The 24,926-nt window shown below is 37.7% G+C and overlaps 1 protein-coding gene and 1 pseudogene across 3 annotated transcripts in view; one reads left to right on the top strand and one right to left on the bottom strand.

Annotated features, from left to right (window-relative positions):
• Positions 1–24,926, top strand: part of POLK (DNA polymerase kappa) — a 73,447-nt gene that overhangs the window by 3,812 nt on the left and 44,709 nt on the right. Inside the window, exon 2 of one of the 3 annotated variants that reach the window (XM_061158149.1) lies at positions 1,627–1,774. The exons of 1 other annotated variant lie outside the window; for it this stretch is intronic. The gene's annotated coding sequence lies outside the window, so the exon portion shown is untranslated. Of the gene's footprint in view, positions 1–1,626; positions 1,775–11,898; positions 11,918–24,926 lie in introns of those variants that run through there. One more of the 3 variants, XM_061158147.1, reaches the window with a different exon arrangement.
• On the bottom strand, positions 5,653–5,750 carry LOC133067565 (small nucleolar RNA SNORA26; annotated as a pseudogene).

The raw sequence follows: 24,926 nt of genomic DNA, 5'->3' as shown, positions 1-24,926 counted from the left end.
TTAGGGCCCCATCCTTACGGCCACATGTAACCTTAATTATAGGGCTTCCCTCATGGCTTAGCACTAAAGAGTCTGCCTGCCAATGCAGGAGACTCAGGTTCCATCCCTGATCCAGGAGGATCCCCTGGAGAAGGAAATGGCAACCCACTCCAGTATTCTTGCCTGGAAGATCCCATGGACAGAGGACCCTGGTGGGCTACAGTCCATGGGGTTGCAGAAAAGTCAGGCATAACTTAGTGACTAAACAACAACAAACAAAATTATCTTCTAATAGGTGCTGACTCCAAATACAGTCACATTGAGAGTTAGGTCCTCAGAATATGAATCTGAGGGGAACACAGTTAAGTCCATGACAGGGCTTATAGGTTCTGTATTCCCACAGCGTTTATTATGGTAAAGATACATTTTGAGTTAAATAGTCCTTTTTAGCTAACCTGGGAATTTAACTGTTAATTGTAATCTTTATAATACTGTTGCCAAGTGAAACATAATCAGTTAAAAACTGGGGATTTACATACAAAACCTGATTTTTAAAGCTTAAGAGTTACTAATCCGTGAAGTAGAGGTAGTGATATATGAGTAGCAACAGTCTAAAAACTGAAGTACAAATGAACAAAATACAGCATGTAAGCAATGCAACTGATATTTTTTTCCGCTTTTTAATGTGTTGAATGATAATCTGGGTAATGAAATTATGGACCACTTGAATTTCCTGTTTGTACCCTTTGGTATAAAAAAGGTGTGTCACGTGAGTACGTGTGTGCATATGTATCACTTTTGTAATAGAAGAAATCGTTTAATTATAAACAATATAAATTAAAGATTAATCTCTACATACAGTGTTCTAAGTTAATTTTCAACTTAGAGTTGTTAATGTCCTTGTTTTTCCATACATTTCCCTCTTTAACATAAAGAGAATTGATTACAGCATTTCTTAAGAATGCCCCATCATGTCTTCAGAGTTATTTTCCCCACGCTGCTGACCCCTATTCACATTTTGATGCACAGGTAATGACAGTTATGTCATAACTGCTGTCTCACTGACAAGAATTATATGAAACATCCCAAGTTTTGAAAAGTTAAAATATTAAAAAAAAGGTGAGTTCTTGAAGCAGTGAGATATGGTGCAATCGGCCTTCCCTGTCTATCAGTTCCACATTCTTGGAGTCAACGAACCTTAGATCACAAATATTTAGGAAAAAAATGCCAGAAAGTTCCAAAAAGCAAAGGTTGAATTTGCTGCCCACCAGCAGCTATTGATATATCATTTACATGATATTTATATATCATTTACATGAGCTATTTGTATATCATATTGGGTGTTATAAGTAGCCTAGAGATTATTTAAAGTATATGGGAGGCTATGCATAGGTTATATGCAGATACTCTACAATTTAACATAAAGGGCCTGAATACTCATGGATTTTGGTATCTGCAAGGAGTCCTGTACCAATCCCTTGCGGATACTGAGGGAGGTCTGTACTTGCTTTTTTAAGCATTTCCCCTTCTTTTTTCCACTCTAGGAGCACTGTTTGTAATTTTTAGAATATAAAAACATACATACAGTCCCCTACTTAGAATGACTGAACTTAGGATTTTTCGCCTTTGTTTTTTATCTTTTCCCAGGCTAGCAGCATGCAACATGACACTCTCTTGTGCTGCTGGGCAGTGTCAGTGAGTCACAGGTCCTAGTCAGCCATGTGATCATGAGGATAAACCACACAACTCTGTCCCCATAAACCTGTTCTGCTCTTCACTTTCAGTACTATACTGAGTAAGTTACATGATTTTATCAAGGCTCTTCAACTGAAGGGATCAGAAATGTGTTTTGGGTAGCTCAAATAAGAGATGTTATTGTAGAGATCTCTGAATCCTCAGCTGGGCCTTGTGTACATATTTCAATCCTTGGAAAACGAGGTCTTGGTGTTTTTCTGTTCATCTGTGGGGCCTCATGGTATCTTTCATCTCTGTTTTCTTGTCTTCTCAATCTCAGTTTATTTGTTTCTTCATATCTCATCTTGCATGTTGTCCAACTTGTTTTAATTACCTGTCAGTTTCCGGGCCCTCTCAATGTCAATAAAGAATCCACCTGCAATGCAGGAGACCCCGGTTTGATTCCTGGGTCGGGAAGATCCCCTGGAAAAGGGATAGGCTACCCACTCCAGTATTCTTGGGCTTCCCTTGTGACTCAGCTGGTAAAGAATCTGCCCACAATGCGGGAGATCTGAGTTTGATCCCTGGGTTGGGAAGATCCCCTGGAGAAGGGAAAGGCTACCCATTCCAGTATTCTGGCCTGGAGAATTCCATGGACTGTATAGTGCATGGGGTCCCAAAGAGTTGGACAAGACTGAGTGACTTTCACTTTCACTCAATGTCTGTAAGTTTAAATTCTTAGACAGGTAGTTAGCCAGCCAGTGCTGTAATTAGCTCTTCCCAAAAGTATGGAATATGTCTGCCCCTTCTGAGGTTTGTTGGGAGTTGGAGGCCACCTAGAAACAATAGGCCTGTCTAGTATATATAATTTGCATTATAATCTGTTTATAACTGTAGGGGTGGGAAAGGGGGCATTCTGAGGGGAAAGAATTATGTAACGTATATGAAAATCTAATTGCCAAATCACAAATATTCTTTTAAAAGGAATAACATGATCAATGGTTAAATGACTGTATTAGACTGTATATTTTATTTTTTCTTCTACTAAAAACATGAGTGTAAAATTTTTTTATCCACTTTTTTCAAATTTTAGTCCCCAAAATAGTGCTTAGAAGGCAGTCAATATAATTAATTGATGTATTTTACCTTATCTTTTCAATTAATAGTTTAATTCAACAAGCATCCGCTATGTAAGCTATTATGCTGACTACTATGAGTAATTTTAAAATAGTTATAGATTTTTTTAAAAAGGAAGGGGATTGTGTAGGTCTGCATTCAAGGAGTTTATAACAGAAACCAAGGTAAGAAAGATATGTGTGAGTTGACCTAGTATTTTGTAAGTTGAAAGAAGGTACCTAGGACCTGACAGTGATAAATCCTGTTCTCTAAAGTATTTTCTAATCCTTAGGCCACTTGCCCCAGGTCTTTTTAGTTAAAACAATGGTTGTTTGGCATTAAAAAAAAAAAAGGACTGTCTTTGTTTGCTGATCTCTTTCCATCAAGTTATCGTTGTTAATTGTTTAATGAGTCTTGTCACATTAGAAATATTATAAACTGATAGATCTCCTTTTCTTTTAACTTATAACTGTGTGTGACATTCAGCATGTGCCCTAAATGAAGTTCAGAAATTTAAAAGATTTAACAGCTCTTCTGCAAACCTTTTCCAGTTTAACCTGTATTACTTGCCCTTTTGGATACTCTTGTTTCCCCCCTTTCCTGTTTTGACTACTAATAAAGTATATTAGCCTGTTAGGCTTAGTGTTCCTGTCAGGCCTGTTAAAGAATCATATAGTTTCTGCCATTATGGTGGTTCTCCCTGAGTTCAGAGTGAGCAAGCAGACAGTCCCTGAGTGTGAGTCCTAGGACTTCATCCTTAATAACCATTTTGACTTTGGTGTGTATTAAATAAATGCTAACTTAATAAATGGCATCGGTATAACCAATCTCTTTTTATTGCTATGTATATCTCAGTTGTTGTGGTGTTATATGCATTTGTGAAATGTTATTTTCATAAGTATATCAAAGTAGATACTCATGTGAAATGTGGTGAATGCGTCTATATCCATTCCTGACAATGTAAACACTAGTTTCAGAAATATTAGGGGCTGCAAGAAACTTGCATGTGTTCATCTTTTGTGACCTTGTACAGAATTCTTTTGTAATATCTTTGTGACTGTATTCAAAAAAGGGAGTAGTGTACAAACGTGTGTAAAGTGAATGTAAGACTATTCATGGCGTTGCTCCCCTGCGTATCTTAAGCTTTTGAGTTGGTACCAAAAAATGGTTGTGTTTTACCTGTCTGTAGTCAGCATCTGGCATGCATATCTCCTATATTAGTAATTTTCTGTTAGTCTTAGATCTTTACAGATAATAGTCATATCCAGTGTAAGTAACCCAAGTGTACTAGTCTACGAATTAGCGTAAATGGTAAAACAAATTTTCCAGTTACTGAGAAAAATACCAAAAGCTGATCATAAAATCTAGTTGAATAAAAGGAGCCTTGTAGGGGGGTCAGAGCAAGTGGGAAATTAGAATTGACACATACACAGTACTGATCCTATGTGTAAAATGGGTAACCAGTGAGAACCTCCGGTGTAGCCCGGGAAACTCTACTTAAGGCACTGTGAAGGATGTATGTGTGAGGATGGCTGCTTCACTCTGCTGTACCGCAGAGACTAACACGGCACCGTAGAGCAACCACACTCCAATAGAAAGTAATTTAAAAATAGTAAGTTGAAAACAACCTGGAAAAAAAAAAGGAGCCTTGTAATTAATCTGATGAATTTATGTGCATTCTTTGTATGTGAATGGTCCTCACAGCCAGACAGCTGCAGAATTTCTCTCCTTCCTGCCTGTGCTGGTACTGTTTTCTTTCTCTTCATTCCTCCCCTTCGTTTCTATTACTGTTGTTTATATGTGTTGCGCATTGCTATTGTCTGCTATTATTTTTCCTCTTCTGTTCCTCCTCTACTGTAACAGTCATTGGCAGAAGTTATGGGAAAAGCAGAGGAGGGAGTAAGTGAGAAATAATGAGAAGCTAGGAGAAAAATAAGCTATAATAGAACCTTCATAACATGCCTTCCATACTATTTTAATTGATTCATGGGCATAGGGATTATGCTCTACCTATTCTTACTTACTTACTTAGTTTGATTCTTTTTCCCACTTACTTTGATTCTTTTTCTCAAGAGTCCCTAATAATCTCACCATTTTTCCAGGCCCTGCAACTGGTCTTCATTTCTTGGTTTCAAATATAGGCTTGATGTCCTTTTACTATATCCCAGTTGCATATTTTTATTTTCCTCATTTATGATTCTAAATGATTAGGAGCACTTACTTGGGTTTTCCCTGTTATGATGATATGATGGATATTTAACTAGGCATTGTCAATATTTACCTTACTTACTTTTTCTCTGTTCTCTTTCTAACTACCCATACTCCGTTTGGATTGAAAGACTTTTGTTTTATTGACATCAAATATTATTATTATGCTCATACTGCTAGGACTCACCTGTTACTCTTGATTCTTAAGGTGGCTTGCATATATATCTTAGACTCACTTATGTGTTGATATTTTATCATTTAACTCTCCAAGGACAACTTTATTTGAGTAAGGGAGAGATACCTGTTGGTAATATATTGCATACAGCTACTTAGGAATATGTCATATCCCATGGAAAGTTCTAACACTCATCAATTAGATTGATTTCAGAAACAGAATTTCAAAGAACGTGTAGGCCACCCTTTTATCCTGGTTCCTATTGTGTAGAGGAGAGCCATGCCAGGCAAGTTCCAAGCAGAAATACTCTTTCTTACTGTTGAATAAAATTAAAATTGTATTTCATTGTCTTTTGCTTATATGTTTGGTTTTGTAGGACTGAAAATGTATCAGAGGTAGTTGGTATTTATTTATTTTTTGAAGGTCAAGTTTAAATTTAATGACTTTGGTATTAACTATACACATACTAGTAAGTGCTAAAACTTAAAATCTTCCGGTTCAGTTGTGACTCCAGACAGGATCCAGAGAGGAGTTTTAAAAATCTCTTCTCTGGGTTTTATGGAGACTTCTGTGTTAGCCTCTTAAGGCACTGGTAATTGGTATTTAATAGGTCTCACTATAACACTAAAAATCCTTTAGTCTTAAAAATAGTGTTTGTAGCATATGCCCTGAGAAAGCCACAATTCTAAAGTACACATATACTCCAGTATTCACTGCAGCTCTATTTATACTAGCCGGGAGATGGAAGCAACCTAGATGCCCATCGACAGATAAATGGATAAAGAAGTTGTGTTACATATATACAGTGAAAATTACTTAGCCATAAAAAGGAATGAGAGAATGAATTTGAGTCAGTTCTAGTGAAGTAGATTATCCTAGAGTCTCTTATACAGAGTGAATAAGTTCGAAAGAGAAAAACAAATATCCTATATTAAGACATATATATAGAATTTAGAAAAATGGTACCAAAGAACCTGCTTGCAGGGCAGCGGTGGAGACACAGATACAGAGAAGAGACTTGTGGACGCAGCGGGGGAAGGACAGGGTAAGATGAACTGAGAGAGCAGCATTGAAACACAGATATTACCTTATGTAAAATAGGTAGCCATTTGGAATTTGCTCTTTAGTGCAGGGAGCTTAACCTGGTGCTCTGTGATGACCTAGTGGAGTGGGGTGGGGTTGGAGGGTTAATAGCAGGGGAGCACATGTATACGTATGGCTGATTCATATTGATGTATGGTGGAAACCAGCACAACATTGTAAAGCAATTATCCTTCAATTAAAAAAAAATTTTTGTAAGTGAAAAAAAAGTATGTAGTATACATCTATAATAGATAAACAGGAATATTACTGTCTAGTCTCTGCATATATACATTTGCCTTCTGTTTTTCTCCCCAAGCTTTTGAGTCTTTAACTTTTAGCCTCTTTTCATTACATTGAGAAATTCTTTTGGTAATATATTAAAGCCATACTACGTAAAGCTTTGTGATATTCTTAAGGATTGGTAGAATCTGCATGATAGCTATTTTGTCAATGTGTTTGCTGTTTTTCTTCCCAGCCTTTTCATTATTTCACTTTTACTGTAATTTCAGATCCTTTTCTCCTTAGTCACATAAACTGAAAATTATCATTATGAAATACACATGTTGTTATGATGATACAGTTTACCTTCATCTTCATTTAAAGTATTTATTAAGAATCTGCTCTATGATGACCCTAATTAGGGTGCTGTAAAAATGAGATCCATACCACATCTTTCATAGGCCCGTTATCTAGCATACAGAAATGTGTGTCTAAGAATACAGACAGTAATGCTAAGACTATTTAGAAATGCAGACAAAAATAAGTAATAAAACTGTTGTTATGGTTTTAACAGTTACATTATTATTATTAAAGAGCAAGTAGAGCTTTAAAATTACCTGTCATAGTAAGTGGTCAGTATATATGGATAAATGGAATAAGTTTAGTTGGTTGATGATTGAGGGGAAATTGTAGGGATTGCAATTAACAAAGCCCAGGAGAAAAATCACTAAGCACAGTAAAAATTAATGAGGGACTAAAGAACCAAATTCCATCATAGTTTTTTGTATGGAAGAAGTATCATTTGTTAAGGACCTACTCAGTGTAGACATTGTTTTAGGTTTATCACATTTAGTACTCATTTTTCACAAAAACCCTGCAACAGACACATTATCCTTATTTTACATATAAAGAAATTAAAGTTCAAATGAATAAGTTGCCCAAGATCCTAGCTAGTAAGTAGTCTAACCCAGATTTTTGAACCTCGTAGGCTTATACTATGTACTTTTTATACATATACAGTTGTCTCTCTATATCCTTTGGGTGTTGGATTTGTTTCCAGGATCCCAAAGATGCCAAAATCTATGTATGCTAAAGTCCCTTGTATAATAATGACATGGTATAGTTGGCAGAGTACATCACGTGAAATGCCAGGCTGGATGAAACACAGCTGGAATTAAGATTGTCAGGAGAAATATCAATAATCTGAGGTATGCAGATGACACCACCCTTATGACAGAAAGCAAAGAGGAACTAAGAGCCTCTTGATGAAAGTGAAAGAGGAGAGTCAAAAAGCTGGCTTAAAACAACATTTAAAAAATGAAGTTCAAAAAGAATTCATTTGAATCAGTTCTAATGAGATGGATGAAACTGGAGCCCATTATACAGAGTGAAGTAAGCCAGAAAGATAAAGACCATTACAGTATACTAACACATATGTATGAAATTTAGAAAGATGGTAACGATAACCCTATATGCAAAATGGAAAAAGAGACACAGATGTACAGAACAGACTTTTGGACTCTGTAGGAGAAGGCGAGGGTGGGATGTTTTGAGAGAACAGCATCGAAACATGTATATTATCTAGGGTGAAACAGATCACCAGCCCAGGTTGGATGCATGAGACAAGTGCTCGGGCCTGATGCACTGGGAAGACTCAGAGGGATCGGGTAGAGAGGGAGGTGGAAGAGGGGATCGGGATGGGGAATACATGTAAATCCATGGCTGATTCATGTCAATGTATGACAAAAACCACTACAATATTGTAAAGTAGTTAGCCTCCAACTAATAAAAATAAATGGAAAAAAAAAACGAAGTTCATGGCATCCAGCCCCATCACTTCATGGCAAATAGATGGGGAAACAATGGAAACAGTGACAGATTTTGTTTCTTGGGCTCCAAAATCACTGCAGATGGTGACTGCAGCCATGAAATTAAAAGACGCTTGCTCCTTGGAAGAAAAGCTATGACCAGCCTAGATAGCATGTTAAAAAGCAGAGACATTACTTTCCCAACAAAGGTCCATCTAGTCAAAGCTATGGTTTTTCCAGTAGTCATGTATGGATATGAGAGTTGGACCATAAGGAAGGCTGAGCACCGGAGAATTGATGCTTTTGAACTGTGGTGTTGGAGAAAACTCTTGAGCATCCCTCAGACTGCAAGGAGATCAAACCACTCAGTCCTAAAGGAAATCAGTCCTGGATATTCATTGGAAGGACTGCTGTTGAAGCTGAAGCTCCAATACTTTGGCCACCTGATGTGAAGAGCTGACTCATTGGAAAAAACCCTGATGCTGGGAAAGATTGAAGGCGGGAGGAGAAGGGGACGACAGAGGATGAGATGATTGGATGGCATCACCAACTTGATGGACATGAGTTTGAGCAAGCTCCAGAAGATGGTGAAGGACAGGGAAGCCTGGCGTGCTGCAGTCCATAGGGTTGCAAAGAGTCAGACCTGACTGAGCAATTGAACAATAACAGAGTTGGCGTGCCCTGTCTGCATTCCACATCTGCGTAGTCAGCCAACCTGGGTCCATTGGTTGGTTGAATCCCCAGATGTGGAAACTTCAGATACGGAGGGCCAACTTTATTTAGACAAACAATAGCTGTGATCAATATTATTAATAATATTATTAAACATTTAAGCATCTGTTAGAGCCAGATTACTTTCTAGGTATGTTGCATGATTTTTCTTTAGTTCGACAATTTTCTTAAAAGAAAATTCATCCACATATGTTTTTAGGGTGCAACAACATATAATAAAGCCAGTTTACAAGTTTTTTTCTGACTGATAACTAAGGGAGTATATTTGCTAGCCAGGCTGTGTTCTACTTACCCATAAATAATTTAAGTGATCTCTAGAGCCTGTTGCAATCATCCTTTTGTCTAATGTTGATAAAGGAGTTATATATTGATCTAACTTTTATGACATGAAAAGTAGTCATTGGCATTTATCATCATGTTATTTTATATATATATATTTTTTTGAAGTAATTTAGGAGTAATCTTGAGAAGTGACAATAGAGAGATAGAGAACAACAACCTTACTAGAAATTATAATAACACATAGTAAACTCAAGTTTTTATTTCATATTTTCCTGAAATAGGTCATGTCCTTTGAAAGTAGCTATTTGCTCATTGACTTTTATGTGTGGTCCTGGAACTATCCATTTTCAAAATAAAATGGAAGAGTGAACAATGCACTTTTAAGAATAAAAAACAAATGTGGCATTCCCACCCAGTTTGTTGTTCAACATGGAGGACTTCATCATAGGGTATTTTGCAAGAATTTGGAACATCCCATTTTGCTAACAGGATGTATGACAGTGTTCTTTCATCCTTTATGATGTTTGTGCACTAAAAGTTACTTAATATACTTTGTAAGTGTACAAATGCTTAATGCAGATATATATACAAAGGAAACAGGAAATGATGATGAAGAAATTAAAAATTTATTGGCCTTCATTCTAACTGATATTTATAAACATAAAAATGAAGATATTTGACAATTATGAAGGAAAGAGAATGGTTGCTTTTTTTAAAACTAGATTATGTATGTTAATATTTGTAACGTCATTGCATTTGGATGATACAAGTGCAGGATAAAAGCCAGAAGTAATGATATGCTAGAAGCTACTATTAAAGATGCATATGAAATCTGGGATCTATATTTTAGTATTAAGTCTTTGAAAGTAAGTATATGAGAAGACTTAATACTATGGGCAACACAGTAAGAAAACTGAGGAATGATGTAATAGTGGTAATTTATTTCACTACTAGAGCACCTTTCTAGATGATTCCATCCCAATTTTTAAAATAATTGATTAGCAATGATTAAATAATTCATAGAATGATAAAATAACAAAATATAGGAAAAATAAAATACCATAAAATGTCTTCAATTTATAGAGATCACCATAATGTATCTTCAAGTTGTGAAAGATTCAAATAGATCCATATAGAAATTGTAAAATAAGAATCAGAATATTATAAGAATCAGAATATTATCTGATTCTAAATAAGAATCACAATAATTAATTCTGATTTTAAAATGTAAGTTTGAGACTTCCCTGGTGGTCCAGTGGCTAAGACTGCACTCCCAATGCAGGGGGCCTGGGTTTGATCCCCGGTCAGGGAACTAGAGCCTGCATGCTGCTACTAAGACCCTGTGCAGACAAATAAATTATTTTTTAAAATGTAAATCTGTTTTGTTCCTTGGAAGATTCCTAAGAAGGAATAAGATTTGAAATGTCAATTCCTATAATAAAGTTGCTGAAAGAAAAAAACTCAAAAACTAAAATTGAATCCAATAGCCCTTTGTGGTATACCGAGGGTTAATATAACCACATTCCTTAATTTTATTTCATAACCAAACCTGAACTAGTTTCTATTTCCTTTCCTGTCTCAGGTGAAAAGTTTAAAACATGTTTGTATTTCCTTCTCCAATTTCAGGCAGAAGGTTAGCCATTATAATTCATTCCAAGATAATGGCCAAATGACAGACACACCTTAAATATCAAAGTGCATCTTAATATATTACAGGTTCATTTCTCTTTGCCCAATCCAGCGAAATTTTTGCACTTTTAAAAACTAGATGGAGAAAATGTAAGAATAGATGTATTTTCAAAAAATCATGTAGGGGCTTCCCTAGCAGTCCAGTAGTTAAGACTCTGCAATTCCACTGCAGTGGGTGCAGGTTTGATTCCTGGTAGGTGAACTAGGAGCCTATAAGCCACGCAGCATGAACTAAAGAAGTGAAAAATGAAGTTATAGTAATTTTCTGGAATCAAATATAAAGTATATGATAAAGATTTGACCTTAGGGACATCACAATAGTTCATCTTTGTTAGAAATAACTAAAATACTAAAAATGTTTCAGTTTTTCACATACGAAAAGCATGGCTGTCATGTATATACCATTGTAGCAAGCATTTCACAGTAGAACCGTACTTCATGTATCATAATCTGAGAAAATGATCAAAAACCAGCAAGAATTCAAGGGAATCAATAAACAACATGTGATAATACTTACTTTTGCCTCAATCAGACATGTTAAAAGATGTATGAAGTAAATACTGGTGAATTTCAGAGGCAAAGCCCTTCTCTTTGCTTCTTTCTGTGGATTATCGATAGTTTGTTTTGTTTTGTTGTTGGTGGTGCTTTTTTATGGAATAAGAACCCAGACTATTTTGTGAGTAAGATGAGTGTAATACTTGATATTTCAAGTAGTAAACAGATGTATGTGTGTGCTCAGTCACCCAGTCGTATCCAACTCTGTGACCCCATGGACTGTGGCCCGCCAGCCTCCACTGTCCATGAAATTTTCCAGGCAAGAATACTGGAGTGGGTTGCCATTTTCTTCTCCAGGGCATCTTCCTGACCTAGGGATCGAACCCGCATCTCATGTCTCCTGCATTGACAGGCAGATTCTTTACCACTGCACCACCTGGGAAACCCAGCAAAACAGGTACATAATTCAAATCGATTTGTAAGTCATATTCTTGGGGGGAGAAGTTGGGGATTTTTGAAGCCTTGGAAGCATTTTTTCTCTTTCTCAAAAGGGGATATTTTGGAAAAAGAGAAAAAAGTAAATGCAGTGGAAGGGTGGGAGGGGATAAGGAAGATAGCTGTGCTGCATATCAGAAACAGAGGAAACCTTCAGTTAGTTCTTTAAAAGAGCAGATGAAAGAGGAAGCAGGAGTAGAGAGGGAAGTGTTCATGGAGAATATAGGAACTGGGTCTAGATCTGTCCTTTAAAGGAAGGTATGTGTCTAGGCACAGCATGACCAAACTGGTGAAAGCAAGATTAGGAGCAAAAACGGAAAAGTCAGAAAGAAATAACATATCATATAAGGAACAACAACTTGAGTGATTATGGTCTTAACAGATATAATATCTGTTAAGACCATAATCTAGACTAGATTTCTAAGACTAGAAAACAGTGAAGCAACATCTGTAATTCCCTGAAAGAAAATGAACTCAGTTCTATATCTGATGAAAATATCTTTCAAGCATAGAAGTGAAACAAACCTACTGGCATCTTAGGCAGTATTTACATATTTAGCATACAAATTTAAAATGTGGGCTCTGGAGACAGAATCTGAAATTGAATTCAGGCTTGGACACCTTCTGTTTATATATCTTACTGTCAGATACTCTGTTGGGATAATATATAAGTTAGTGAATAAACATGAAGAATAAATTAGAGAATGCCTCTTATGCAGGTGCCTAGTATATGGTAAGTTGTTAGAACATGTTAGTTATCATTTATTCATACGTGTTTTTAGAAAATGTAGCTAACCTTATGGAATTTAATACTTTCTATTTTCATCTGTTCTATTTTTTCCCTCAACTTTACTGAATTTGGCTATCCTTGAAAACGGAAGAAACCACTGACAGTGTTGTGAAAGAGAAGTCATTTTTGCTGCTACTTTGACCTGTACAAAGACCATAATTAGGAACTCTCATTGTCATTAAAAAAAAAATCTTTTTATGAATAATGCTTTCCCTTTATTTTCTGCATTGCTTTAGGGAGAAATATAGGGCTTTTTATTTTGATAATTGATTTTACTATGATTATTGAAGAAATTGCCCTTCAGATCACTAGGAAGATCTACAGTTAATCCCCCAAATGTAGTTTTATTTGTATAGTGTTTCTAACATTCTAAGATACTCTTTAAAATTTCCTAGTTTTTAGAAAAGTCTGAATGGACATCATATTTTCATAGTTTTACTTTAGTTTCTTTGTCATTATTTCATATTCTTCATTTGAAGACGTCCTAGGCTTTTAAAAGCATTTTCAAGACTGCAATATCATTTAAAATATTACAGCAAATGTATCATATTTTATGTATTATAACTATTAACATTATCAATCATACCACTTTGATGTTACTTCCATATTAGTCTACAAAACAACTACCCTTCTTTTTTAAATATTTCAATTTTCTATTTCACCTTTTATGTGTTTATAGTGTTAAGTGTGACACCTTTGAAGCCAAATCTGAATAGTATCAATCTCTATAACTTTAAGGTACTTACTAAATCTGTGCCTTGGTTTCCTCATCTCTTTTGAAAATTAAATAGGGTAATGCATGTTAAACACTGTAAGATCAAAACACTTTTACAGTTATTGCATTTAAAAAGATTTAACAAGCTGTTACCATTAATTTTATTCCTGTTTATTAATCTGCCCATCATTCATTCATTCAACATTAAATAACAGGCTCAATGACCTATCACTGTACCCAGATTTTGCCCTCTTGAATTTTATATTGGTTATTTAGTTGATCAGGTTATTAGTATGTTTACAATTTTCACCTTTATTCAGATGAAAACAGTTGGGGAATTCCCAGGCTGTTAGGACTTGGAGACCTAATATCCCACAAGCTGCATCATTTAGTTCAATTGCTCAGTTGTGTCCAACTATTCGCAGCTCTGTGGACTACAGCACGCCAGGTTTTCCCATCCATCACCAACTCCCTGAGCTTGCTCAAACTCATGTCCATCAAATCAGTGATGCCGTGCAACCATCTCATCCTCTGTCGTTCCTTTCTCCTCCACCTTCAGTCTTTCCCAGCATCAGGGTCTTCTCCAATGAGTCAGTTCTTCGCGTCAGGTAGCCAAAGTATTGGAGTTTCAGCTTCAGCATCAGTCCTTCCAATGAATATTCAGGACCGATTTCCTTTAGGATGGACTGGTTGCATTTCTTTGCAGTCCAAGGGACTCTCAGGAGTCTTCCCCAACACCACAGTTCAAAAGCATCGATTCTTCAGCACTCAGCTTTCTTTCTAGTCCAACTCTCACATCCGTACATGACTACTGGAAAAACCATAGCTTTGACTAGATGGACCTTTGTTGGCAACGTAATGTCTCTGCTTTTTAATATGCTATCTAGGTTGGTTATAGCTTTTCTTCCAAGGAGCAAGCGTCTTTTAATTTCATGGCTGCAGTCACCATCTACAGTGATTTTGGAGCTCAACAAATAAAGTCTGTCACTGTTTCCATTGTTTCCCCATCTATTTGCCATGAAGTGATGATACTGATTGCTTTGAACTTCATTTTTTGAATGTTGTTTTAAGCCAGCTTTTTGACTCTCCTCTTTCACTTTCATCAAGAGACTCTTTAGTTCTTCTTCACTTTCTGCCATAAGGGTGGTGTAATCTGCATGTCTGAGGTTATTGATATTTCTCCTGGCAATCTTGATTCCAGCTTGTGCTTCATCCATCCCCACATTTCACATGATGTACTCTGCATATAAGTTAAATAAGCAGGGTGACAATATACAATCTTCACTTACTCTTTTCCCTATTTGGAACCAGTCTGTTGTTCCATGTCTGGTTCTAACTGTTGCTTCCTGACTTGCATACAGACTTCTCAGGAGGCAGATCAGGTGGTCTGGTATTCCCATCTCTTTAAGAATTTTCCACAGTTTTTTGTGATACATACAGTCAAAGGCATTGGCATAGTCAATAAAGCAGAAGTAGATGTTTTTCTGGAACTCTCTTGCTTTTTTGATGATGGAGAGGATGTTGGCAATTTGATCTCTGGTTCCTCTGCCTTTTCTAAATCCAGCTTGAATATCTGCAAGTTCAAGGTTCACATACTGTTAAAGCCTGGCTTGGAGAATTTTGACCATTACTTTACCAACATGTGAGACGAGTGCAATTGTGTGGTAGCTTGAGCATTCTTTGGCATTGCCTTTCTTTGGGGTTGGAATGAAAACTGACCTTTTCCAGTCCTGTGGCCACTGCTGAGTTTTCCAAATTTGCTGGCATAGTCCATGCAGCAGTTTCACAGCATCATCTTTTAGGATTTGAAACAGCTCAACTGGAATTCCATCACCTCCACTAGCTTTGTTTGTAGTGATGCTTCCTAAGGCCCACTTAACTTCACATTCCAGGTCATCTGGTTCTAGGTGAGTGATCACACCATTGTGGTTATCTGAGTCATGAGGATCTTTTTTGTATAGTTCTTCTGTATTCTTGCCACCTCTTCTTAATATCTTTTGCTTCTGTTAGGTCTATACCATTTCTGTCTTTTTTTGTGCCCGTCATTGCATGAAATGTTCCCTTGGTATCTCTAATTTTCTTGAAGAGATCTCTAGTCTTTCCCACTCTATTGTTTTCCTCTTATTTCTTTGCATTAGTCACTGATGAAAGCTTTCTTATCTCTCCCTGCTATTCTTTCAGTTCAGTTCAGTTCAGTTCACTTGCTCAGTCCTGTCCAACTCTTTGCGACCCCATGGACTGCAGCACTTCAGGCCTACCTGTCCATCCCAGAGGTTACTCAAACTCATGTCCATTGAGTTGGTGATGCTGTCCAACCATCTCATCTTCTCTCGTCCCCTTCTCCTCCTGCCTTCAATCTTTCCCACCATCAGGGTCTTTTCAAATGAGTCAGCTCTTCTCATCAGGTGGCCAAAGTATTGGAGTTTCAGCTTCAACATCAGTCCTTCCAATGAACACTCAGGACTGATCACCTTTAGGATGAACTAGTTGGATCTCCTTGTAGTCCAAGGGACTCTCAAGAGACTTCTCCAACACCCCAGTTCAAAAGCATCAAGTCTTCAGCGCTCAGCTTTCTTTATAGTCCAACTCTCACATCCATACATGACCACTGGAAAAACCATAGCCTTGACTAGACAGACCTTTGTTGGCAAAGTAATGTCTCTGCTTTTTAATATACTGTCTAGGTTGGTCATAACTTTTCTGCCAAGGAGTAAGCGTCTTTTAATTTCATGGCTGCATTCACCATCTGCAGTGATTTTGGAGCCCCCCAAAATAAAGTCTGCCATTGTTTCCCCATCTATTTGCCATGAAGTTATTGGGTCAGAAGCCATGATCTTAGTTTTCTGAATGTTGACCTTTAAGCCAACTTTTTCACTCTCCTCTTTCACTTTCATTAAGAGGCTCTTTAGTTCTTCACTTTCTGCCATAAGAGTGGTGTCATCTGCATATCTGAGGTTATTGATATTTCTCCCAGAAATCTGGATTCCAGCTTGTGCTTCTTCCAGCCCAGCGTTTCTCATCATGTACTCTGCATATAAGTTCAATAAGCAGGGTGACAATATACAGCCTTGACCTACTCCTTCTTCTATTTGGAACCAGTCTGTTGTTCCATGTCCAGTTCTAACTGTTGCTTCCTGACCTGCATACAGATTTCTCAAGAGGCAGGTCAGGTGGTCTGGTATTCCCATCTCTTTCAGAATTTTCCACAGTTTATTGTGATCCAAAAAGAGTTCTTTGGAACTCTGCATTCAAATAAGTATATGTTTCCTTATCACCTTTGCCTTTGACTTCTCTTCTTTTCACAGCTATTTGTAAGGCCTCCTCAGACAACCATTTTGTCATTTTACGTTTCTTTTTCTTGGGGATGGTCTTGGTCACTGCCTCCTGTACAGTGTCACGAACATCCATCCATAGTTCATTAGGCACTCTAAGTAATCTAAACCTTCAAATCTATTTGTGGCTTCCACTGTATAATAGTAAGGGATTTGATTTAGGTCATACCTGAATGGCCTAGTGGTTTTCCCTACTTTCTTCAATGTAAGTCTGAATTTGGCAATAAGGATTTCATGATCCGAGTGAGCCACAGTCAGCTCCCGGTCTTGTTTTTGCTGACTGTGTAGAGCTTCTCCATCTTTGGCTGCAAAGAATATAATCAGTCTTATTTCTGCATTGACCATCTGGTGATATCCTTATGTAGAGTCATCTCTTCTGTTGTTGGAAGAGGGTGTTTTCTATGACCAGTGCATTCTCTTGGCAAAACTCTATTAGCCTTTGCCCTGCATCATTGTGTACTCCAAGGCCAAATTTGCCTGTTCCTCCAGGTATTTCTTGATTTCCTACTTCTGCGTTTCAGTCCTCTATAATGGAGAAGACATCTTTTTTGGGTGTTAGTTCTAGAAGGTCTTGTAGGTCTTCATAGATGTGTTCAACTTCAGCTTCTTCAGCATTACTGGTTGGGGCATAGACTTGGATTACTGTGATATTGAATGGTTTGCCTTGGAAATGAGCAGAGGTCATTCTGTTGTTTTTGAGATTGCATCCAAGTACTGCACTTCAGACGCTCTGTTGACTATGATGGCTACTCCATTTCTTCTATGGGACTGTTGCCCACAGTAGTAAATATAATGGGCATCTGAGTTAAAATCGACCTTTCCAGTCCATTTTAGTTCACTGACTCCTAAAATGTTGATGTTTCTCTTCCCATCTCCTGTGAGACCACTTCTACTTTACCCTGATTCACAGACCTAACATTCAGTTTCCTATGCATCAGTGTTCCTAACTTCCATCACCAGTCACATCCACAACTGGACATTTTTTTTCCTTTGGCTCCATAAGGTGCATAGGGTGGTCAAAAAAAAAACCAAAACAGTAATAATCTTTATTATACAGCTGTTTTAAAGCTCTACTGCTCAAAATGTGGCCTGTGGACCAATACTAATCAGTAACGAGATAATTACTGAATTTGAGAGTAAGCTCTTTCCTCTCTTTCTCTCTCTCTCTCTCTCTATATATATATATATATATATATATATATGTATATACACACACACACACACACACACATATATTTATATGTATACACATCACCAGTCATATATATATATGTATGTATTAAAGTGCAGTGAAGGTCACTCAGTTGTGTCCGACTCTTTGCAACCCCATGGATTATACAGTCCGTGGAATTCTCCAGGCCTGAATACTGGAGTGGGTTGCCATTCCCTTCTCTAGGGGATCTTCCCAACCCAGGGATCGAACCTACATCTCCTGCATTGTGGGCAGGTTCTTTACCAGCTGAACCGCAAAGAAAGCCCAAGAATACCGGAGTGGGTAGCCTATCTCTCCTCCAGTGGATCTTACCGACCCAGGAATCAAACCGGGGTCTTCTGCATTGCAGGCGGATTCCTTACCAAAACTGAATTATCAGGGAAGATCTACATATTTAAAAGCTATATATATTAAATATCTCAAAGTTTCTGTGCATCAAGAATCTTGGCTGGGCTTAACTGAGCACCTTTGGCTTGTGAGGTGGCAGTCAAACTATTGTCCAGGGCTGCAGTCTTGTCTAAAGACTTGATGGAGGAGGATCTAGCTCTACATTCACGCACGTGGAGTCCTCTCAGGACTGCCTCACATGGCAGCTGGCTTCCCCAGAGAGAGAGTAATCCAAGTGATAATGAGAGTATTAGAGATGGAAGTCACATTCTTTTATAACCCATTTTTGGATATAACATTTTCTCACTTCTGCTTCTGCTATATATTTTTGGTAAGAAGAGAGTCACTTTATTATACATTATGGTATTTGTTGTTCCTTTTTCTTAGTTTTCCCAATATCTAGGATGTATTATTAAAGTTTATTTTAGTAGTATTAGGAAATGCATATTTCATTTGTAAATGAAATTTTGTTTCTTATTGTACTTGGCAGTATAAAAATGAGTGCTTCACATGCTGGAAACTACTGCCAAATTTGATCAATTTTCATAATTCAGTACCATGTACAGATTTAATAACAGGGTTAGTTCTAGTAATCATGTATGGATGTGAGAGTTGGACTGTGGTGTTGGAGAAGACTCTTGAGAGTCCCTTGGACTGCAAGGAGATCCAGCCAGTCCATCCTAAAGGAGATCAGTCCTGGGTGTTCACTGGAAGGACTGATGCTGAAGCTGAAACTCCAGTAATTTGGCCACCTCATGCAAAGAGTTGACTCATTGGAAAAGACCCTGATGCTGGGAGGAATTGGGGGCAGGAGGAGAAGGGGACAACAGAGGATGACATGATTGGATGGCATCACCGACTCAATGGACATGGGTTTGGGTAAACTCCGGGAGTTAGTGATGTACAGGGAGGCCTGGCGTGCTACAATTCATGGGGTCGCAAAGAGTCGGACACAACTGAACAACTGAACTGAACTGAACTGAACTGAGTTAACCATAATAGCTTACTCTCATTGGGCAAGGTTTTTGGCAAAAATATTATCTTCGTAGGTTTTGCAAATATGCTAATGCCATTATGGTTTAAAATTCTTGAATCTTGATAAGTTTTAGCTGTCCCCTTAATAAAGACCTATACTTTATTTTAACCTTTTATAATTATATTTACATAGCAAGAAGTCAGATTTTAAGTCCCAAGACAGAGTTGCTATTAGTCTTAGCTTAGAGTAAAGGCGGTAACAAGCTATATGGTTCTAATCTCTGTTAAAATAAATGGATGCAGTTTTCAGAGTCGGCTGGTAAGGAAGATAGAAACATTTCCAATGATTACTAGATTGGCAATCAAAAAGAAAAATTCCATAAGGAAACCAGAGCATAGGATTCATTTTCCTTTTTTTAAGAAAATCATGGTGTCCTACAGAGGGAGAGATACATCTTGCTTACTTGTGAAAGTTATATAATACATGTACATTTTTAGGTTAAGGGATTAAAATTATCTGTTAATGTGAGCATTGTAAATAGCAGATATATACATTTTTTAAATATACATGTTCTGAACTAAAGTTCCAGAGATTGACTTGAGGATATTCTGGGATTTGATTCAAAACCTTACTCTGGAAAAACTTGATTTACTCTTAGAAGTATATTTAATGTGATTTTTTTTAATATTTAAGATGCATTTATGTGTCAAACTTCATTTATACAAAGTATTTCTGTACATATTCTACACATTAATATATGTTATTTTTAAATCAGTCATGCTGAACATGACTGCATTTATACAATTAATTATTATGAGATCAAATTCCACATTAGGTATTAATACTGAAATTTCATACATGTCTAGATGTGATTACCTCAATGTTATATTCATACACGTAAGGTAAACTAAAATATAACTCCTTGGTATCTTGATTTGAATTTTAGGACCGTATCAGTGGTGTAGCCTTAAAAGCCATGAAGAATATTTCCTTTTGGTCTGCTATGCTCCATGGTATGCAAGGGGTGGGTACTGTTGGTTCTTTCCAAATTCCCTAAAGTTAGGTGGCGTATTGTGTGTATGGAGACAGGGGAGAGTTTGTGTGTGATTTTTTTTTTACTTGCCATGTATTTAGTAATGAAGATTTTTATTAGTTTTGTATGATTTCTCAATCAATTCCAGGCTTGTATTTGCAGCCAGGCCTGTAGGCTTCATCACATTTTAGAGAAATAAGCAATAATGAAAGTGAAAGAAGAGAGTCCACATTTGTGGCATACTTGGTGTGTGTTTACTGTGCTATGGGCTCTTACATATCACACATTTAATCTTCAGAAACCCTGAAAAATAAGTTTTACAGAGCAAAATACCAAAATGTATAGACCTTAAATTGCCCTTGATGACACGACTTGGTTATATTTCAGAATTTAAACTTCAGTCCATGTCTTTCAGGCTTCAAAGCACCATGTCAAAATTGCACCATGTCAAAATTCCTTTTAGAATTGAATTCTTTCTTAAGTCTTCTGTATGTTAAAATAAGCAGTTAGCATATTTAAATCTCGTTATGAAAAAATAGGTTTTAGTAAGTCTAGACTGCTTTTGCTTTTATTTGTTAATAACTCTCATTGCCTTGCCCTGTCTTGTGCTCAGTCACGTCCGAGTCTTTTGTGACCCCATGGTCGTGTAGCCTGCCAGGCTCCTCTGTCCATGGGATTCTCCAGACAAGGATACTGGAATGGGCTGCCATTTCCTCCTCCAAGGGATCTTCCTAACCCAGGGATTGAATCTGCATCTTCTGTGTCTCCTGCATTGTGAGACAGATTCTTTACCACTGAGCCATCTGGGAAGCCAATAACTCTCATTAGTTAGCATAAATCACTTGTGTAACAGATGATAGTTTAATAAATTATTCTAGCTAAGTACTTTTGCACATATTTTTATTTTTAATTCATTCTCCCTTTCACAGACCTTCCTTTCAAGTTATTCTTAACTATTTAAAGTTCCCTGATGGTGGGAAAGAATGGGAGTGGGAGGACAAGGGGAAGACAGAGGATGAGATGGTTGGATGGCATCACCAACTCAATGGATGTGAGTTTGAGTAAGCTCTGAGAGTTCATGATGGACAGGGAACCTGGCATTCTTCAGTCCAGGGGTCGGACACGACTAAGTGACTGAACTGAACTTAACTGAAAGTTGAATGAGACAGAAGGCATTCAAAAACCTACACTCCACATAATCCTACAGACATATAAAATTCACAGATACAGAATAATTTATTGAAACTATCTGCTTCTCAGTACAGAATGAAATATATCCTGATACAAAACACATTTACTAATCAATTAAAAGGTAAAGTCCCAAAGTTCAGCTTATACACTCCTATTTTGATGATGAGTTTCATATTTTGTAAAAGTCTTCTAGGTTCCTTTTACAATGAAAATTTTGTTTACACTCACATGAAGTTGTAGGCTAAGAGATTCTTTCTTTGGATATTATAGGCCAAGTCAGCAAAAATACTTACCTTACCTAGTTCAGTTCAGTCGTTCAGTCGTGTTTGACTCTGCGACCCCATGAACTGCAGCACGCCAGGCCTCCTTGTTCATTACCAACTCCTGGAGTCTACCCAAATTCATGTCCATTGAGTCAGTGATGCCATCCAACCATCTCATCCTGTCATCCCCTTCTCATGCCTTCAATCTTTCCCAGCATCAAGGTCTTTTCAAATGAGTCAGCTCTCTGCATCAGGTGACCAAAGTATCGGAGTTTCAGCTTCAGCATCAGTCCTTCCAATGAATATTCAGGGCTGATTTTCTTTAAGATGGAATGGTTGGATCTCCTTGCAGTCCAAGGGACTTCCAAGAGTCTTCTCCAACACCACAGTTCAAAAGCATCAATTTTTGGTGCTCAGCTTTCTTTATGGTCCAACTCTCACATCCATACGTGACTACTAGAAAAACCATTCCTTTTACTAGACAGACGTTTGTTGGCAACGTAATGTCTCTGCTTTTTAATATGCTGTCTAGGTTGGTCATAGCTTTTCTTCCAAGGAGCAAGGGTCTTTTAATTTCATGGCTGCAATCACCATCTGCTGTGATTTTAGAGCCCCCAGAAATAAAGTCTATCACTGTTTCCATTGTTTCCCCATCTATTTGCCATGAACTGTTGGGACCAGATGCCATGATCTTAGTTTTCTGAATGTTGAGATTTAAACCAACTTTTTCACTCTCCTCTTTCACTTTCATCAAGATGGTCTTTATTATTGTTCACTTTCTGCCATACTGTGGTGTCATCTGCATATCTGAGGTTATTGATATTTCTCCTGGCTATCTTGATTCCATCTTGTGCTTCATCCAGTCCAGCATTTCTCATGATGTACTCTGCATGTAAGTTAAATAAGCAGGGTGACAAAAATACAGCCTTGACGTACTCCTTTCCCTATTTGGAACCAGTCTGTTGTTGCATGCCCAGTTCTAACTGTTGCTTTCTGACCTGCATATAGATTTCTCAAGAGGCAGGTCTGGTATTCCCGTCTCTTTAAGAATTTTCCACAGTTTGTTGTGATCCACACAGTCAAAGGCTTTGGCATAGTCAGTAAAGCAGCTGCTGCTGCTAAGTCATGATAGTCATGTCCGACTCTGTGCGACCCCATAGATGGCAGCCCACCAGGCTTCCGTCTCTGGGATTCTCCAGGCAAGAATACTGGAGTGGGTTACCATTTCCTTCTCCAGTACATGAAAGTGAAAAGTGAAAGTGAAGTTGCTCAGTTGTCTCCGACTCTTCGCAACCCCATGGAATGTAGCCTAACCAGGCTTCTCTGTCCATGGGATTTCCCAGGCAAGAGTACTGGAGTGGGTTGCCATTGCCTTCTCCGCAATAAAGCAGAAGTAGATGTTCTTCTGGAACTGTCTTGATTTTTCAATGATCCACTGGATGTTGGCAATTTGATCTCTGGTTCCTCTGCTTTTTCTAAATCCAGCTTAACCATCTGGAAGTTCACAGTTTACATACTGTTGAAGCCTGGCTTGCAGAATTTTGAACATTACTTTGCTAGCATGTGAGGTGCGTGCAGTTGTGCAGTAGTTTGAGCATTCGTTGGCATTGCCTTTCTTTGGGACTGGAATGAACACTGACCTTTTCAGTCCTGTGGCCACTGCTGAGTTTTCCAAATTTGCTGGCATGTTGAGTGCAGCACTTTCACAGCATCATCTTTCAGGATTTGAAATAGCTCAACTGGAATTCCATCACCTCCACTAGCTTTGTTCGCAGTGATGCTTCCTAAGACCCACTTGGCTTCGCATTCCAGGATATCTGATCACACCGTCGTGGTTATCTGGGTCATGAAGCTCTTTTTTGTATAGTTCTTCTGTGTATTCTTGCCACATCTTCTTAATATCTTTTGCTTCTGTTAGGTCCATATGATTTCTTTCCTTTATTGTGCCCATCTTTGCATGAAATGTTCCCTTGATATTTCTAATTTTCTTGAAGAGGTCTCTAGTCGTTCCCATTCCATTGTTTTCCTCTATTTCTTTGCATTGATCACTGAGAAAGGCTTTCTGTCTCTCCTTGCTATTCTTTGAAACTCTGCATTAAAATAGGTATATCTTTCCTTATTTCCTTTGCCTTTCACTGCTCTTACTTTCACAGCTATTTGTAAGGCCTCCTCAGACAGCCATTTTGCTTTTTTGCATTTCTTTATCTTGGGGATGGTCTTGATCACTGCCTCCTGTACAGTGTCAGGAACCTCCGTCCATAGTTCTTCAGGCACTCTTTCAGATATAATCCCTTGAATCTATTTGTCACTTCTACTGTATAATCATAAGGAATTTGATTTAGATCATACCTGAATGGCCTAGTGGTTTTCCCTACTTTCTTCAATATAAATCTGAATTTCATGATCTGAGTGAGCCACAATCAGCTCCTGGTCTTGTTTTTGCTGACTGTAGAGAGCTTCTCCATCTTTGGCTGCAAAGAGTATAATCAGTCTTATTTCTTTATTGACCATCTGGTGAGGTCCATGTGTAGAGTTGTCTTCTGTGTTGTTGGAAGAGGTTGTTTGCTATGACCAGTGCGTTTTCTTGGCAGAACTCTATTAGCCTTTGCCCTGCTTCATTCTGTACTCCAGGGCCAAATTTGCCTGTTACTCCAGGTATCTCTTGACTTCCTACTTTTGCATTTCAGTCCCCTTTAATTAAGAGGACATCTTTTTTGGGTGTTAGTTCTAGAAGGTCTTATAGGTATTCATAGATGTGTTCAACTTCAGCTTCTTCAGCATTACTGGTTGGGGCATAGGCTTGGATTACCGTGATGTTGAATGGTTTGCCTTGGAAACAAACAAAGATCATTCTGTCATTTTTGAGATTGCATCCAAGTACTGCATTTGGACTGTTTTGTTAACTATGATGGCTGTTCCATTTCTTCTAAGGGATTCTTGCCCACAATAGTAGATATAATGGTCATCTGAGTTAAATTCACCCATTCTAGTGCATTTTAATTCACTGATTCCTAAAATGTCGACGTTCACTTTTTGCCATCTCCTGTTTGACCACTTCCAATTTGCATTGA

The sequence above is a fragment of the Dama dama genome, chromosome 12 (genome assembly GCF_033118175.1).
Source record: "Dama dama isolate Ldn47 chromosome 12, ASM3311817v1, whole genome shotgun sequence".
NCBI classification, from domain to species: domain Eukaryota; kingdom Metazoa; phylum Chordata; class Mammalia; order Artiodactyla; family Cervidae; genus Dama; species Dama dama.
Note: the sequence above shows the minus strand (reverse complement) of the source record. Positions and strands in the feature narration are given on the sequence as shown.